The sequence below is a fragment of the Ranitomeya imitator genome, chromosome 6 (genome assembly GCF_032444005.1).
Source record: "Ranitomeya imitator isolate aRanImi1 chromosome 6, aRanImi1.pri, whole genome shotgun sequence".
Taxonomy (NCBI): Eukaryota; Metazoa; Chordata; class Amphibia; order Anura; family Dendrobatidae; genus Ranitomeya; species Ranitomeya imitator.
The window spans coordinates 214,754,681-214,772,330 of NC_091287.1; the positions used below are offsets into that span (position 1 = coordinate 214,754,681).

Consider the following 17,650-nt stretch of genomic DNA (forward strand, 5'->3'; position numbering starts at 1 on the left):
TCAGTACAATACTGAGGTATATAGAATATATGGACACCTTGTAGGTTTCCCAGCAGCCTATATACTCTAGTCAGTACAATACTGAGGTATATAGAATATATGGACACCTTGTAGGTTCTCCAGCAGCCTATATACTCTAGTCAGTACAATACTGAGGTATATAGAATATATGGACACCTTGTAGGTTCTCCAGCAGCCTATATACTCTAGTCAGTACAATACTGAGGTATATAGAATATATGGACACCTTGTAGGTTCTCCAGCAGCCTATATACTCTAGTCAGTACAATACTGAGGTATATAGAATATATGGCCATCTTGTAGGTTTTCCAGCAGCCTATATACTCTAGTCAGTACAATACTGAGGTATATAGAATGTATGGCCACCTTGTAGGTTCCGCAGCAGCCTATATACTCTAGTCAGTACAATACTGAGGTATATAGAATACTAGCTGAAGAGCCCGGCGTTGCCTGGGCATAGTAAATATCTGTGGTTAGTTATAGCACCTCACATCTCTTATTTTCCCATCACGCCTCTCATTTTCCCAATCAGATCTTTCATTTTCTCCCTCATATCTCTCATTTTCTCCCTCACTCCTCTCATTCCCCCCTAACACTTGTCATTTCGACCTCACATCTGTCATTTTCCAATCACTCCACTATTTTCCCTCACTCCTCTTTCGACCTCACATCTGTCATTTTCCGATCACTCCACTATTTTCCCTCACTCCTCTCATTTTGCACTCACACCTTTTCATTTTCACCTCAGTATATACATGTTTGTCATCTCCCTTATATATAGTATACACCTGTATGTCATCTCCTGTATATAGTATATACCTATATGTCATCTCCCCTGTATATATAATATACCTGCTGTCTCATCTCCCCTGTATATAGTATATACCTGTATGTCATCTCCTTCTATATATAATATATACCTGTATGTCATCTCCTCCTGTATATATATATATATACCTGTGTGTCATCTCCCCTGTATATAGTATATATCTGTGTGTCATCTCCTCCTGTATATAGTATATACCTGTATGTCATCTTCTATATATAGCATATACCTACCTGTATGTCATCTCCTCCTGTATATAGTATATACCTGTAGGTCATCTGCTCCTGTATATAGTATATACCTGTGTCATCTCCTCCTGTATATAGTATGTACCTGTATGTCATCTCCTCTATATAGTATATACGTGTGTCATCTCCCCTGTATATAGTATATGCCTGTGTGTCATCTCCTCCTGTATTAGACCTCGTTCACACGTTATTTGCTCAGTATTTTTACCTCAGTATTTGTAAGCTAAATTGGCAGCCTGATAAATCCCCAGCCAACAGGAAGCCCCCCCCCCTGGCAGTATATATTAGCTCACACATACACATAATAGACAGGTCATGTGACTGACAGCTGCCATATTTCCTATATGGTACATTTGTTGCTCTTGCAGTTTGTCTGCTTATTAATCTAATTTTTATTTTTGAAGGATAATACCAGACTTGTGTGTGTTTTAGGGCGAGTTTCGTTTGTCAAGTTGTGTGTGGAGTTGCGTGTGGCGACATGCATGTAGCGACTTTTGTGAGATGAGTTTTGTGTGGCAACATGCGTGTAGCAACTTTTTGTGTGTCGAGTTGCATGTGACAGGTTAGTGTACCAAGTTGTGTGCAGCAAGTTTTGCGCATGGCGAGTTTTGCACATGGCGAGTTTTATGTGTGGTGCCTTTTGAGTATGTGCAAGTTGTGTGTGAGGCAACTTTTGCATGTGCTGCAACTTTTGTGCATGTGGCAATTTTTCCACGTGTGCAAGTTTTGCGTGTGGCGAGTTTTCCATGAGGTGAGTTTTGCACTTGTGGCGACTTTTGCGTGAGCCTAGTTTTTGCATGTGGCGAGTTTTGCGCGTGGAGAGTTTTGAGCGGTGACTTTTGTGTTTCGACTTTTATGTGGCGAGGTTGGTGTATGTGTGGTGAAATGTGTGCTGAGGGTGGTATATGTGTTGAAGCACGTGGTAGTGTGTGGCGCATATTGTGTGTGTTCATATCCCCGTGTGTGGTGAGTATCCCATGTCGGGGCCCCACCTTAGCAACTGTACGGTATATACGCTTTGGCGCCATCACTCTCATTCTTTAAGTCCCCATTGTTCACATCTGGCAGCTGTCAATTTGCCTCCAACACTTTTCCTTTCACTTTTCCCCATTATGTAGATAGGGGCAAAATTGTTTGGTGAATTGGAAAGAGCGGGATTAAAATTTCGCCTCACAACATAGCCTATGACGCTCTCAGGGTCCAGATGTGTGACTGTGCAAAATTTTGTTGCTGTAGCTGCGACGCCTCCAACACTTTTCCTTTCACTTTTTTCCCCATTATGTAGATAGGGGCAAAATTGTTTGGTGAATTGGAACGTGCGGGGTTAAAATTTCGCCTCACAACATAGCCTATGACGCTCTCGGGGTCCAGACGTGTGACTGTGCAAAATTTTGTGGCTGTAGCTGCGACGGTGCAGATGCCAATCCCGGACATACACACATACACACACATTCAGCTTTATATATTAGACTAGCTGAAGAGCCCGGCGTTGCCTGGGCATAGTAAATATCTGTGGTTAGTTATAGCACGTCACTTCTCTTATTTTCCCATCACGCCTCTCATTTTCCCAATCACATCTTTAATTTTCCCCCTCACACCTCTCATTTTGCACTCACACCTTTTCATTTTCACCTCACACCTCTCATTTTCACCTCAGTATATACATGTTTGTCATCTCCCTTATATATAGTATACATCTGTATGTCATCTCCCCTGTATATAGTATATACCTGCTGTGTGTCATCTCCCCTGTATATAGTATATACCTGTATGTCATCTCCTCCTATATATAGTATATACCTGTATGTCATCTCCTCCTATATATAGTATATACCTGTATGTCATCTCCTCCTATATATAGTATATACCTGTATGTCATCTCCTCCTATATATAGTATATACCTGTATGTCATCTCCTTCTATATATAGTATATACCTGTATGTCATCTCCTGTATATAGTATATACCTGTGTGTCATCTCCCCTGTATATAGTATAAATCTGTGTGTCATCTCCTCCTGTATATAGTATATACCTGTATGTCATCTTCTATATATAGCATATACCTGTATGTCATCTCCTCCTGTATATAGTATATACCTGTAGGTAATCTGCTCCTGTATATAGTATATACCTGTATGTCATCTCCTGTATATAGTATGTACCTGTATGTCATCTCCTCCTCTATATAGTATATACCTGTGTCATCTCTCCTGTATATAGTATATATCTGTGTGTCATCTCCCCTGTATATAGTATATACCTGTGTGATCTCCTGTATTAGACCTCGTTAACACGTTATTTGCTCAGTATTTTTACCTCAGTATTTGTAAGCTAAATTGGCAGCCTGATAAATCCCCAGCCAACAGGAAGCCCTCCCCCTGGCAGTATATATTAGCTCACACATACACATAATAGACAGGTCATGTGACTGACAGCTGCTGTATTTCCTATATGGTACATTTGTTGCTCTTGTAGTTTGTCTGCTTATTAATCAGATTTTTATTTTTGAAGGCTAATACCAGACTTGTGTGTGTTTTAGGGCGAGTTTCGTCTGTCAAGTTGTGTGTGTTGAGTTGTGTGTGGCGACATGCATGTAGCGACTTTTGTGAGATGAGTTTTGTGTGGCAACATGCGTGTAGCAACTTTTTGTGTGTCGAGTTGCATGTGACAGGTTAGTGTAGCAAGTTGTGTGCAGCAAGTTTTGCGCATGGCGAGTTTTGTGCGTGGTGAGTTTTATGTCTGGTGCCTTTTGAGTATGTGCAAGTTTTGTGTGAGGCAACTTTTGCATGTGTTGCAAATTTTGTGCATGTGGCAATTTTTCCGCGTGTGCAAGTTTTGCGTGTGGCGAGTTTTCCATGAGGTGAGTTTTGCACTTGTGGCGAGTTTTGCGTGAGCCTAGTTTTTGCATGTGGCGAGTTTTGCGCGTGGTGAGTTTTGAGCGGAGACTTTTGTGTTTCGACTTTTATGTGGCAAGGTTGGTGTATGTGTGGTGAAATGTGTGCTGAGGGTGGTATGTGTGTTCAAGCACGTGGTAGTGTGTGGCACATTTTGTGTTTTCATATCCCCATGTGTGGTGAGTATCTCATGTCGGGGCCCCACCTTAGCAACTGATCGGTATATACTCTTTGGCGCCATCGCTCTCATTCTTTAAGTCCCCCTTGTTCACATCTGGCAGCTGTCAATTTGCCTCCAACACTTTTCCTTTCACTTTTCCCCATTATGTAGATAAGGGAAAAATAGTTTGGTGAATTGGAAAGCGCGGGGTTAAAATTTCACCTCACAACATAGCCTATGACGCTCTCAGGGTCCAGACGTGTGACTGTGCAAAATTTTGTGGCTGTAGCTGCGACGCCTCCAACACTTTTCATTTCACTTTTTCCCCCATTATGTAGATAGGGGCAAAATTGTTTGGTGAATTGGAAAGCGCAGGGTTAAAATTTCACCTCACAACGTAGCCTATGACGCTCTCAGGGTCCAGACGTGTGACAGTGCAAAATTTTGTTGCTGTAGCTGCGACGCCTCCAACACTTTTCCTTTCACTTTTTTCCCCATTATGTAGATAGGGGCAAAATTGTTTGGTGAATTGGAACGCGCGGGGTTAAAATTTCGCCTCACAACATAGCCTATGACGCTCTCGGGGTCCAGACGTGTGACTGTGCAAAGTTTTGTGGCTGTAGCTGCGACGGTGCAGATGCCAATCCCGGACATACACACACACATACACACACACACACATTCAGCTTTATATAGTAGACTAGCTGAAGAGCCCGGCGTTGCCTGGGCATAGTAAATATCCGTGGTTAGTTATAGCACGTCACTTCTCTTATTTTCCCATTACGCCTCTCATTTTCCCAATCACATCTTTAATTTTCCCCCTCACATCTCTCATTTTCTCCCTCACTCCTCTCATTCCCGCCTAACACTTGTTATTTCAACCTCACATCTGTCATTTTCCGATCACTACACTATTTTCCCTCACTCCTCTCATTTTGCACTCACACCTCTCATTTTCACCTCAGTATATACATGTTTGTCATCTCCCTTATATATAGTTTACACCTGTATGTCATCTCCTGTATATAGTATATACCTGTATGTCATCTCCCCTGTATATAGTATATACCTGCTGTGTGTCATCTCCCCTGTATATAGTATATACCTGTATGTCATCTCCTCCTATATATAGTATATACCTGTATGTCATCTCCTCCTATATATAGTATATACCTGTATGTCATCTCCTATATATAGTATATACCTGTATGTCATCTCCTCCTGTATATAGTATATATCTGTGTCATCTCCTCCTGTATATAGTATATACCTGTATGTCATCTTCTATATATAGTATATACCTGTATGTCATCTCCTCCTGTATATAGTATATACCTGTAGGTAATCTGCTCCTGTATATAGTATATACCTGTGTGTCATCTCCTCCTGTATATAGTATATACCTATATGTCATCTCCTCCTGTATATTGTATGTACCTGTATGTCATCTCCTCCTCTATATAGTATATACCTGTGTGTCATCTCTCCTGTATATAGTATATATCTGTGTGTCATCTCCCCTGTATATAGTATATACCTATGTGATCTCCTGTATTAGACCTCGTTAACACGTTATTTGCTCAGTATTTTTACCTCAGTATTTGTAAGATAAATTGGCAGCCTGATAAATCCCCAGCCAACAGGAAGCCCTCCCCCTGGCAGTATATATTAGCTCACACATACACATAATAGACAGGTCATGTGACTTACAGCTGCTGTATTTCCTATATGGTACATTTGTTGCTCTTGTAGTTTGACTGCTTATTAACCCCTTACCGGCATCGGACGTACTATACCGTCCGATGCCGGCTCCCCTGCTTTGATGCAGGGCTCCGCGTTGAGCCCGCATCAAAGCCGGGACATGTCAGCTGTTTTGAACAGCTGACATGTGCCCGCAATAGGTGCGGGCAGAATCGCGATCTGCCCGCACCTATTAACTAGTTAAATGCCGCTGTCAAACGCAGACAGCGGCATTTAACTACCGCTTCCGGCCGGGCGGCCGGAAATGACGTCATCGCCGACCCCCGTCACATGATCGGGGGTCGGCGAAGCTTGTATATTGTAGCCATAGAGGTCCCAGAGACCTCTATGGTTACTGATGAGCGGTGGCTGTGAGCGCCACCCTGTGGTCGGCGCTCACAGCACACCTCCATTTCTGCTACATAGCAGCGATCAGCAGATCGCTGCTATGTAGCAGAGCCGATCGTGCTGTGCCAGCTTCTAGCCTCCCATGGAGGCTATTGAAGCATGGCAAAAGTTAAGAAAAAAAGTTTTAAAAAATGTGAAAAAAATAAAAAAAACATAAAAGTTTAAATCACCCCCCTTTCGCCCCAATCAAAATAAATCAATAAAAAAATATCAAATCTACGCATATTTGGTATCGCCGCGCTCAGAATCGCCCAATCTATCAATTAAAAAAAAGTATTAACCTGATCGCTAAACAGCGTAGCGGGAAAAAAATTCGAAACGCCAGAATTACGTTTTTTGGGTGGCCGCGACATTGCATTAAAATGCAATAACGGGCGATCAAAAGAACGTATCTGCACCAAAATGCTATCATTAAAAACGTCATCTCGGCACGCAAAAAATAAGCCCTCAAACGACCCCAGATCACGAAAAATGGAGACGCTACGAGTATCGGAAAATGGCGTTTTTTTTTCTAGCAAAGTTTGGAATTTTTTTTCACCACTTAGATAAAAAATAACTAGTCATGTTAGGTGTCTATGAACTCGTACTGACCTGGAGAATCATAATGGCAGGTCATTTTTAGCATTTAGTGAACCTAGCAAAAAAGTTAAACAAAAAACCAATGTGGGATTGCACTTTTTTTGCAATTTCACCGCACTTGGAATTTTTTTCCCGTTTTCTAGTACACGACATGCTAAAACCAATGATGTCGTTCAAAAGTACAACTCGTCCCGCAAAAAATAAGCCCTCACATGGCCAAATTGACGGAAAAATAAAAAAGTTATGGCTCTGGGAAGGAGGGGAGCGAAAAACGAACACGGAAAAACGAAAAATCCCCCGGTCATGAAGGGGTTAATCAGATTTTTATTTTTGAAGGCTAATACCAGACTTGTGTGTGTTTTAGGGCGAGTTTCGTCTGTCAAGTTGTGTGTGTTGAGTTGTGTGTGGCAACATGCGTGTAGCAACTTTTTGTGTGTCGAGTTGCATGTGACAGGTTAGTGTAGCAAGTTGTGTGCAGCAAGTTTTGCGCATGGCGAGTTTTGCACGTGGTGAGTTTTATGTCTGGTGCCTTTTGAGTATGTGCAAGTTTTGTGTGAGGCAACTTTTGCATGTGTTGCAAATTTTGTGCATGTGGCAATTTTTCCGCGTGTGCAAGTTTTGTGTGTGGCGAGTTTTCCATGAGGTGAGTTTTGCACTTGTGGCGAGTTTTGCGTGAGCCTAGTTTTTTGCATGTGGCGAGTTTTGCGCGTGGTGAGTTTTGAGCGGCGACTTTTGTGTTTCGACTTTTGTGGCGAGGTTGGTGTATGTGTGGTGAAATGTGTGCTGAGGGTGGTATATGTGTTCAAGCAAGTGGTAGTGTGTGGCGCATTTTGTGTGTGTGTTCATATCCCCATGTGTGGTGAGTATCTCATGTCGGGGCCCCACCTTAGCAACTGTACGGTATATACTCTTTTGCGCCATCGCTCTCATTCTTTAAGTCCCCCTTGTTCACATCTGGCAGCTGTCAATTTGCCTCCAACACTTTTCCTTTCACTTTTCCCCATTATGTAGATAGGGGAAAAATAGTTTGGTGAATTGGAAAGCGCAGGGTTAAAATTTCACCTCACAACGTAGCCTATGACGCTCTCAGGGTCCAGACGTGTGACTGTGCAAAATTTTGTTGCTGTAGCTGCGACGCTTCCAACACTTTTCCTTTCACTTTTTTCCCCATTATGTAGATAGTGGCATAATTGTTTGGTGAATTGGAAAGCGCGGGGTTAAAATTTCACCTCACAACGTAGCCTATGACGCTCTCAGGGTCCAGACGTGTGACTGTGCAAAATTTTGTTGCTGTAGCTGCGACGCTTCCAACACTTTTCCTTTCACTTTTTTCCCCATTATGTAGATAGGGGCAAAATTGTTTGGTGAATTGGAACGCGCGGGGTTAAAATTTCGCCTCACAATATAGCCTATGACGCTCTCAGGGTCCAGACGTGTGACTGTGCAAAATTTTGTGGCTGTAGCTGCGACGGTGCAGATGCCAATCCCGGACATACACACACACACACATACACACACACATACACACATTCAGCTTTATATAGTTGTGAAGAGCAGAACAAAAATGATTACCTCAATGAACAAAAATGAATAAAAAAAGAATTTGTGATAAATATTGACCTGTCCATTCAAGGACATTTTAGCTATAGTATGAAATCCTGTTTTTCCTGTCTGTGGAATTGCCTTTGTACTGTTTGTTGTGAAACTGCCGCCCACGAAACTGTTTTCTTTTCTTTTCTTTCTTTCCTGTTTTGTCTCTTTGTTTAAACATGCAAAACTTGTATAACCACTAAACCTACTGAAACAGCTATATAAAGAAGGGATAGCACTCTGAAGGCAGGCGTGCTTCAGAGACTTCCCAGTGATACACTATACAAGACGTGTCTTGTGTATTTATTTCTGGTGATTCCCCACTTCCAAAGGCTGCTCCGACTGAGTGTGATCCCGACATTTCCTGGCGCCTGAACAGGGACCCGAGGTCTGTGTATTCCTTCAAGAACACCGGCAGAATACGAACGAAAAGAGAATCTGGGATAATGGACGGCAGATGAACAAAAACCTGGCCAGGTAAGAGACACTGTTATATCTCTTATATCTGCCCTGCACTGTCCGTAAGATTTTCTGTGTCGTGTTCTTTAGCGGGTAGTTCTAGTAGAGGAGGATACCTATAGCTCGGGTTCTTGAACTATTTAGGAATTGATCACCTCACGGAGTACGGCATTGAATGAGAGTGAATGTGAATAGAAGGTGTGTGGAAGTTGGGAATAGCCCTATAAGCCGCCCAGGGGGTTGAAACAGAAGAAGTGACTGTCCCACTGGGCAACGTGGTTGCGTCCTTTCGGGGAGACCTCCGCGCCTATGTTCAATCTCTGATCCTGTCTTTGACAAAAACCTGGTGACGGATAAGTGTATGATAGTATGAGCCCAGGACAGATAAATTAGCCTGGGACAAGAATACGTTGTATGTGATAGTATAAGCCCAGGACAGATAAATTAGCCTGGGACAAGATACGTTGTATGTTCTTTTTCTGTCTGGTTGCATTTGTGTTGTTTGCTATAGGTGTAGGAATCAGGATTTTCTTACATCAACACAGTTTAAACATCCTAGCTCCTTAGGAAGAAGGTAACGAGGTATTCTCATACCCAAACGCCACCTAGGGCAAGAAAAAGACATCCTAGCTCCTTAGGAAGAAGGTAACGAGGTATTCTCATACCCAAACGCCACCTAGGGCAAGAAAGCTCAGGATAAGAAAATGGGGAATAAGCAAACAAAGTCGGAACCAGAAGAATTAGATATCTATACTATCATAAAGGAGAGAAGTGGTGAAGATGCCACTAAGGGGCTGAAAAAGATTTTTAGTAAGTTTGGAGTTACTAGGGCAGAAGCTTTTAGTAAAAAACTATGGGAAGGAATTCAGGAAAGGAAAAAAGGCATAATCAGAGACAAGAAATGGATAGATCAGATCCAAGCATTGATTGATGTCTCTAGGGTAGCAGAAAATGAGGGATGGACATATAATCAACAGAGTAAAAAGTGGTGTATTAGACCCACAGGCTGTGGAGAAAAACAAAATGTGGAATCTAAAAATACCCCACCCCCATACCTTAACCCACATGCCCCATCTTTTCTCCAAACACCACCTCAAAGTTTAGCCGGACCAGGAGGATGGGTATGTCCGCACTGTGGACAACAAAATCCAGACTGGAGAAATGATTGCCTAGCCTGTGGTACACCTAGACATGGCGCTGTACTTGCCCCTGTTAGGGTAGTACCAAGACCCTTTAGGGAACCTGGTGCTGACGGAGTAATGGGAACTAGATATCACCAAACTCGACAATATTTCCCTTGGTCCCCCGCTGAAGGCATGTCTCTCTTGCATAACGCACCAGATCCCACCCAGTGTCCAGTTAGATTTGCACAATATATACAGCAAATTATGCAGACTCACGCTGGAGTTTGGGCAGATGGAGAAGAATTATGTAGAATGAAAATGACTCCTGGACTCTTCCAGGAGCTATTAGCGAATCTACAGGTACATAGGCCCCAAGCAGGAGATGGTGCCTTACAAACGATAGAATCAGGTACACAATTTGTAGATCACTTAATGGTTTTCATGAGGGAGAGACAGAGGCAGAGAGGAACAACGGGAGTGGTGGCTCAGAAATCTGGACAATCAGTAGACGAATATTATCTAAGTGTAGAAAATAATTTCAGAGATGAAGGCATGGATCTAACCGCTCCAGGAATGATGAGGTTAGTTACAAAAACCTTTATAGATGGATTGTCTCCAAAAGTGAAGGAAAAGCTTAAGGCCGCAACCCCTGATTGGAGAACCTTGGAAGACCCACACCTGGCTAGACAGAAAGCTGTAGGGATAGAAATGGACTTAAGAGAAAATTCTAAGCCAGTAAGAATTGCACAGGCTAATACTGGCTCTGCTAATCAAAAGTTTACTTGTCATTACTGTAAGAAGCCAGGACATTTCCAAAGGGAATGTAGGAAGAGAAAAGCAGATATAGATTCAGGAACCTTTGTACCCAAAAATAGGATAAATAACCCAGTGCCTGATCAAACAGACAGCTCAGAATGACTGAAAGTTATGCAGGTCTCTCTTCCTTCTAGAAGACCAATAATACAAGTTGAAGTTGAGGGTAAAAATGTACCTTTTCTGATAGATACGGGAGCAACATCCTCCATTTTAAATCAGGACTTTTTACCATATCCTGACAATATATCCTCAAAGGTTACATATGCAGAAGGGTATGATGGTAAAATTCAGGCGTTGCCCTTTACAAAACCTTTAAATGTGAGCTTTGGCCCTAAAACTTTTGTATCCAAATTTTTATTTGCTAAAGGTGCACCTACCTGCTTGTTGGGTACTGATGTCTTAAGTAAAATGCATGCAAACATCCATTTTAGAGAAGATGGCACAGTTATGCTGACCATCCCTGAAGATGCAGAAACTCTGGAACCATATGTTAGAATACAAGCAATGGAGGATTTTCCCGAAATTTACACTCAACAAGCAAAAATTGACTTGTCTCGGGTTCCTGACAGCCTATGGGCAAAAGGAGACACTGATGTAGGATTTTTATCAGTAGCTCCTATACTGTTAGAAACTGCCCCGGGAACCATATTACCTCAGCTTAGGCAATACCCCATCAGCGCCCAGCAAGAACAGGCGATTTCTCAACAAATTCAGGATTATGTGTTACAAGGTGTTTTGGTAGAAATCAGGTCACCCGCCAATACACCCTTATATCCTGTTAAAAAGAAAGTGTCCTCCAAAGAAACTATGGTGAAATATCGCATGGTGCACGACTTACGGGAAATCAATAAGGTTTTGGCACCGGTCACCCCTGTGGTACCGAATCCTCATACCTTAAGCCCCCGTCACACACAGCGAGATCGCTAGCGAGATCGCTGAGTTTTGTGACGCAACAGCGATCTCAGTAGCGATCTCGCTATGTGTGACACGTACCAGCGATCAGGCCCCTGCTGTGAGATCGCTGGTCGTGTCGGAATGGCCTGGGCCATTTTTTGATCGTTGAGGTCCCGCTGACATCGCTGAATCGGCGTGTGTGACGCCGATTCAGCGATGTCTTCGCTGGTAACCAGGGTAAACATCGGGTAACTAAGCGCAGGGCCGCGTTTAGTAACCCGATGTTTACCCTGGTTACCAGCGTAAAAAAACAAACAGTACATACTTACATTCAGCTGTCTGTCCCTTGCCGTCTGCTCCTGCACTGACTGCTGGCCGTAAAGTGAAAGTGAAAGCACAGCACAGCGGTGAGTCACACAGCGGTGAGTCACCGCTGTGGCTGTGCTCTGCTTTCACTTTACGGCCAGCAGTCAGTGCAGGAGCAGACGGCAAGGGACAGACAGCTGAATGTAAGTATGTACTGTTTGTTTTTTTACGCTGGTAACCAGGGTAAACATCGGGTTACTAAGCGCGGCCCTGCGCTTAGTTACCCGATGTTTACCCTGGTTACCGGGGACCTCGGGATCGTTGGTCGCTGGAGAGCTGTCTGTGTGACAGCTCCCCAGCGACCAAACAGCGACGCTGCAGCGATCCGGATCGTTGTCGGTATCGCTGCAGCGTCGCTAAAGTGTGACGGTACCTTTACTGTCTCAAATTCCCAGCACTGCTGCATATTTTATGGTAATTGACTTATCAAACGCATTTTTTTCTGTGCCACTACATAAGAACTGTTGGCATTTGTTTGCCTTTACATTCAAGGGTAAACAATTAGCATGGACAAGATTGCCACAAGGTATGGTACACTCACCAACTTTGTACTCTGAAGCAATGCAGACCGTGCTAAAAAAATTCATCCCAGAACCAGGAGTAGTCATTCTACAGTATGTAGATGACTTACTTATTTGTTGCCCTGATGAGCAGACGGCAGTTACCTCAACTGTTAATTTCTTAATTTTCCTAGCGCAAGAAGGCTGTAAAGTAAATAGACAGAAACTCCAGGCTTGTCAACAAACAGTCGTGTTTTTAGGTCACTGCATATCACAGGGCATCAGACACCTCACACCTCAACGTACGGAAGCCATACGTAACATGCTTGAACCCAGGAATCACAAACAGCTGCGTGCTTTCCTAGGTATTGTTTCACACTGTAGACAGTGGATCATACATGCAAGTCAACTCATGCAGCCTTTATATGACTGTATTGCCAACACACCATATTCACTCAGTGAAGAGGCTAAACAGTCATTTTCCTCTTTGAAAACAGCACTGGTATCAGCTCCGGCTTTGGGACTCCCAGACTACACTAAACCTTTTCAATTGATGGCAGCTGAGATATCCTCACATGCTACAGGGGTGCTCACACAAAAACATGGAAACAAACAGAGACCTGTGGCATACATATCAGCTCATCTGGACCCTGTAGCTAGAGCCGCACCTTCTTGTGTAAGAGTAGTAGCCGCAATTTCACTGTTATTAGATAAAGCTTCTGAGATTGTTCTTGATCACCCACTTCTAGTTCAGACCACTCATGATGTACATGGCATTCTTAACCAGGTCCAACCTAAACATATTTCAATGGCCAGACACCTCCGTCTCCAATGTTCCCTACTACTGCCGCCCAACATTTCCTTTGCCAGGATTCAGACTCTTAATCTCGCGTCTTTGCTCCCTTTAGAGTCTGAGGGGGGTACCATACCTGAGGAAACTGCAACTGCACTCTCCAACTCCTTTGACCCATCAAAGTCAATGCATGATTGTGTACAATTAATGGAACAAGAGACTCAGGGCTTATGTAATGTACGTGACAAGCCACTCTGTAATGCTACATTTGAACTTTTCATAGATGGCAGTAGATATGCAGATATGAATGGACAATTTCATACAGGTTATGCGGTAGTAACTCAGCATGAAGTGCTGAAAGCAGAACCTCTCCCTGCTAATCAGTCTGCACAAGAAGCAGAACTTACAGCATTAGTTGAAGCTCTAAAAATAGCCAAAGATCAGACAGCAAACATATACACTGATTCTAGATATGCACATGGCATTATTTTCGATTTTGGCGTAATATGGAGAGCCAGAGGTTATATGACTGCTTCAGGCCAACCTGTTAAACATGCCTCCCTCATTAGACAGATTCTGGAGGCAGCACAAGAAACTAAAGAAATAGCGGTGATAAAGGTAGCTGCACATGTGAGACTCGACACCGAGGAAGCCAGGGGTAACGATAAAGCCGATAAGGCAGCAAAACAGGCAGCACGTAAACCCTTACATCATGCCAACACACTAGATAGCTCTGAAGATGATGAGGAAAGATTGAAGGAAGCTCAGAAACAGGTAGACGACGAAGAACGAGGGCAGTGGCAGAAAAAAGGGGCAGAAGATCAGCAAGGATTATGGAAAAAAGGAACTTTGTTGTGTTTACCCAGAGCCTGGTACCCCGCAGTGGCAAGTGACCTCCACCTACCCACGCATGTGTCGGCAAATGGTATGACGCTCAAGGTAAAAGAAAGGTGGTTGGCTCCAGGTTTTGGTAATTTTGCTCGGAACATGTGTGCTGCATGCGCTATATGCCTGGCACACAATCCAGGTCAGGCCATTAAAACCCCAACCAAGCATCATGTAAGACCACTGTATCCCTTTCAAAGACTCCAGATCGACTACATCCAACTTCCTAGGTACAATGGATACGAATATGTGCTTGTGTGTGTGGACATGTTCTCAGGGTGGCCAGAGGCTTATCCAGTTCGTAAAGCCTCAGCAAAAACTACTGCCATTAAAATAGCACATGAACTGATACCCCGTTACGGCATGCCTGAGGTGATCGAGTCAGATAGAGGTACCCATTTTACTGGGGAAATATTCCAGAATGTTATGAAAATGTTGGGAGTAGAAAACCAGTTTCACACTCCATATCATCCACAGAGTTCAGGTAAAGTGGAAAGATTAAATGGGACAATAAAATTAAAAATCCAGAAGGCCATGGCAGAAACAGGAAAGCCTTGGACCGAGTGTCTACCACTTGCCCTGTATTCCATCCGAAACACCCCAAGGGGGAAGGCTAAGCTGTCACCACATGAGATTCTTTTTGGTAGAGCAGCAAATTTGGGTTGTTATTTTCCACAACAACTGATGTTGAATACTGAGACTTTAACTGCTTATGTACAAGAATTACAAAAACGTTTAACTAAAGTGCATTCGCAAGTTTTTGCTTCCCTTCCAGATCCAGAAAATCTCGAAGGAGGCCACAAGTTGGAACCTGGTGATCAAGTCTACGTGAAAAGACACACCAGAAAGACTCTGGAACCGAGATTTGACGGACCTTTCCAAGTCCTGTTAACAACTCCAACAGCAGTCAAGCTTGAAGGAAAGGCATCATGGATACATGCAAGCCATTGCAAAAAAGCAGTATAAGACTCATGATATTGATGTTAATAATGTTAACCTCAACGGAGGCATGGGAAAGACTGAATTCTCTAGCCCCTTTGAACAATAGATTCGTACAACATCATAGAAAATTAGTGCATGACTTGTTAAATAATACGCAACCCCTGGCAGATTGTTGGATCTGTACCCATTCACCAGTATCAGCCACAAGTATACCTTTTCTAGCAGTTCCCGTGTCAGCTGAAGAAATATTCGCTTGGCCTAATTGTTCAGACAACCTGGCCAACAACCAACCTGGCAATACTAGACTATGGAATACTACAATCGCCATACCAATTGTGGGATGGGTAGAATTTCCTTGGTGGCAGGGCAATCTTACAGGAAAAATAGACAACTTACAATATTTAGCATTCAAGGGAGGAAAATGGGTACCTAGGGATAAGACTGGATTAACTGATTTAGGACAGGTCCCCACTGAAAATCTACAGCTCAGTTTCAGTACAACCACCCCTTCCTCTGATGCTTTCAAACCTACAGTATTGGAAAGATACATACATAATAGAAAATGGGAACATTCTGAGTTGTTCCCCCAAGGTGATGCAAACAGTTGTACAAGTAAGCCGGGGAACCTGGTTTGTAATGAATCCAATGAGTATGTCAACGGAATGCATGTATGTGGTAATCCCGCAGCCGGGTACTGTAGCCCCTTGGGACAAAAACCCTCTTGGTGTATGCTTCAGAATGTATCTAGTTTTGTGGATTTGGCTCACAGATTGGTATTGCAGCACTCAGCTTTGTGGGATCTGCCTGAGGGTACATTTTGGATATGCGGAGAAGGAGCATATAAATGGCTTCCCGTAGGTATAAAGGGTACTTGTACATTAGGACGCCTAACCCCGGCTACTTTCATAATTTCAAATAAACAAGTGAATATGCAAGCCGTGCCAAAGCACACACTGTATAAAAGAGCTGCAGATAACTCACCACGTCCCTCGGGGAGGCCGCATATAGTACAAATGGGAATTCCCAACAAAATTGCTAGTACCATTTTTATTCATCCTATGTTAACACAGATGTGGGATAAATTAGTTAGAGCCACGGATTATCTAGATGATCAGATTTGGGATATATTGGACATATTAAATACTAGTATAGCTGTACAGAATCAGCTTATAATAGTCACTAACCAACATACCCTGGTATTGGATTACCTAACTGCCTCACAAGGGGGTATGTGTCAAATCATCGGACCCACCTGCTGTCATTATATAGACCCGAATAGTACTATGAGTATGAGATTTAAATTAAAAGACGTACAACGACTCAGGGATCAGTATGACAAAGACAATGACCAAAATAAGGATAGCTGGTGGTCAGATACCTTTTCTTTTCTTAACCCGGCCAATTGGTTCAGAGGGATCGGTGGGTGGGTTACCGGGATTATGCAAAGCCTAATACATACAGTTATGGTTATTGTAATTATATATGTATTGTTCAAGGTTGTACTCAAGGGTATCTCGGTATGCACAAATAAATTTTGTGTAATGGATGCGAGAATATAAAGTTTTTTTTTGTAATATCACAAAAAGAATGACTAAAATGATCGACAAGGTTTTGAATGGAATATGTCAAAGGGGGGATTGTGAAGAGCAGAACAAAAATGATTACCTCAATGAACAAAAAAAAAAAAAAAAAGAATTTGTGATAAATATTGACCTGTCCATTCAAGGACATTTTAGCTATAGTATGAAATCCTGTTTTTCCTGTCTGTGGAATTGCCTTTGTACTGTTTGTTGTGAAACTGCCGCCCACGAAACTGTTTTCTTTTCTTTTCTTTCTTTCCTGTTTTGTCTCTTTGTTTAAACATGCAAAACTTGTATAACCACTAAACCTACTGAAACAGCTATATAAAGAAGGGATAGCACTCTGAAGGCAGGCGTGCTTCAGAGACTTCCCAGTGATACACTATACAAGACGTGTCTTGTGTATTTATTTCTGGTGATTCCCCACTTCCAAAGGCTGCTCCGACTGAGTGTGATCCCGACATAGTAGATAAGGACACCTTGTAGGTTCCCCAGCAGCCTATATACACTAGTCAGTAAAATACTGGGGTATATAGAATATATGGCCACCTTGTAGGTTCCCCAGCAGCCTATATACACTAGTCAGTAAAATACTGGGGTATATAGAATATATGGACACCCTGTAGGTTCCCCAGCAGCCTATATACTCTAGTCAGTACAATACTGAGGTATATAGAATATATGGCCATCTTGTAGGTTCCCCAGCAGCCTATATACCAGAGGTGTCAAACTGCATTCCTCGAGGGCCGCAAACAGGTCATGTTTTCAGGATTTCCTTGTATTGCACAGGTGATAATTTAATCACCTGCACAGAATGATTTCA

The 17,650-nt window shown here is 42.8% G+C and overlaps 1 long non-coding RNA gene across 2 annotated transcripts in view; it reads left to right on the top strand.

Moving 5' to 3' along the window:
- Positions 1-17,227, top strand: part of LOC138642355 (uncharacterized) — a 49,508-nt gene extending 32,281 nt beyond the window's left edge. For both annotated transcript variants that reach the window (XR_011314031.1, XR_011314030.1), the window contains exons 3-4: positions 8,801-8,945; positions 15,081-17,227. This is a non-coding gene — a long non-coding RNA (uncharacterized lncRNA). The remainder of the gene's footprint in view (positions 1-8,800; positions 8,946-15,080) is intronic.
- Positions 17,228-17,650: the final 423 nt, after the last annotated feature.